This window comes from Otolemur garnettii, unplaced genomic scaffold (genome assembly GCF_000181295.1).
Source record: "Otolemur garnettii isolate 467f Iridium unplaced genomic scaffold, OtoGar3 scaffold00158, whole genome shotgun sequence".
In the NCBI taxonomy this organism is placed as follows: Eukaryota; Metazoa; Chordata; class Mammalia; order Primates; family Galagidae; genus Otolemur; species Otolemur garnettii.
The window spans coordinates 2,721,447-2,723,224 of NW_003852553.1; positions in this window are offsets into that span (position 1 = coordinate 2,721,447).

A 1,778-nucleotide genomic window follows, 5' to 3' on the forward strand; every position below is an offset into this window, starting at 1 on the left:
ATCACAGCTCATAGCAACCTCAAACTCTTGGGCTTAGTGATTCTCTTGCCTCAGCCTCCCAAGTAGCTGGGACTATAGGCGCCTGCCACAATGCCTGGCTATTTTTTTGTTGCAGTTGTTTAGCTGCCCTGGGCCAGGTTCAAATCCGCCACCCTTGGTATATGTAGCTGGCACCATAGCTATGGGCACCAAGCCAGCTCAAGTGATTTTCTTGCCTCAGCCTCCCTAGTAGCTGGGACTACAGGCGCCCGCCACAATGCCTAGCTATTTTTTTGAGACTAGGTCTCACTCAGGCTCAGGCCGGTCTTGAACTCATAAGCTCAGGCAACCCACCTGCCTCAGCTTCCCAAGTGCTAGGATTATAGGCATAAGCCACCATGCCCAGCTCAATGTCTTTCTTGAATGACCCTGTTGTATTCATTTGCTTGAAGCTTCTCCCATCTGTAGAATGCCCTTTCTTGGCCCCACATCATCTCCCATTCCCTATTTGTTTCCCTATACAGTCGTACTTTTTGAAAGAGGTATCTACATCATGTGGCATTTTTGCTTGCTTACCTCATGTTTATTCTGAAAATCAGCTAGGATTTTTTTCTTTTTTTTGAGGCAGTCTCAGTCTGTCACCCTGAATAGAGTGTCATAGCATCATCCTAGCTCACAGCACCCTCAAACTCTTCAGCTCAAGTGATCCTCCTGCCTCAGCCTCCTGAGTAGCTGGGACTTACAGGCACCCACCACAATACTGGGCTAGTTTTTCTATTCTTAGTTGAGGCAGGGGTCTTGTTCTTGTTCAGGCTGCTCTCAAACTCCTTCTTAATTCCTTTATCTTCTTAATTTATATTTCAATAGGCCTTCAATAGGAGATCCTATTAATTTATCTTCAATAGGAGATCCACCAGCCACCTCAGCCTCCCAGAATGCTAGGATTATAGGCGTGAGCCACCATGCCCAGCCAGCTATGGTTTTTTATTGTTGTTGTTTAAGAGACAGGGTCTCACTCTGTTATCCAGGCTGGGATGCAGTGGCAGGATCATAGCTCACTGTAACCTCCAACTCTTGGGCACAAGCAATCCTCCTGACTTAGCCTCTCAATATGCTGGGATTATAGTCATGAGCCACCTTTCTTCCACCTGGCCCCTAGTTTTTTGAGTTATTCTAAGATATAAGTATAAGAGCAACTCTGTTTATTAGATCATAGGATTAGAAACAACCTAAATGTCCAGCACTGACACTGATGGCACATGCCTGCAATTGGAATATTCTGTAGCTGTTAAAATAAAGAAGATTTTGCTGTGTATTAATATGGAAAGATAATCAAGGTCTACTGTTGAGGGTAAAAACATAAGGTAAGGAACGGCGTACATAGTATGTTACAGTTTGTGTAAAGGGGAATATAGACACATTTATGTGTGCATTAAAGATCGCCAACACTGCTGGGGAGCACCTTCCCCCCCTAGTTTCTTTGTACATATGTATGTCCTCTGGTCTATTTTCAGAAATGGGAACACACTGCACAAGCTGTTCTGTACCTCACCTATGAAACTTACTGCTCCATCTTATAGATCATTTTCTATCAGCACATGGAGATGGGCCTTGTCTGTGACAAGGCTTGTGGAATTTCACTGTATAGATACATCATTATCACACTCTTCAACCCATCCTCCATCCTCCCCAGCCATTCTGCAGAAAGTACTCAAGATTACCAGTCACTTCCTTGTTGCCAGGAAGGGCTCTTCTCTGTGCTCTACCAGTTGCCTTGGGCCTGGATAATCCCCTCCTCC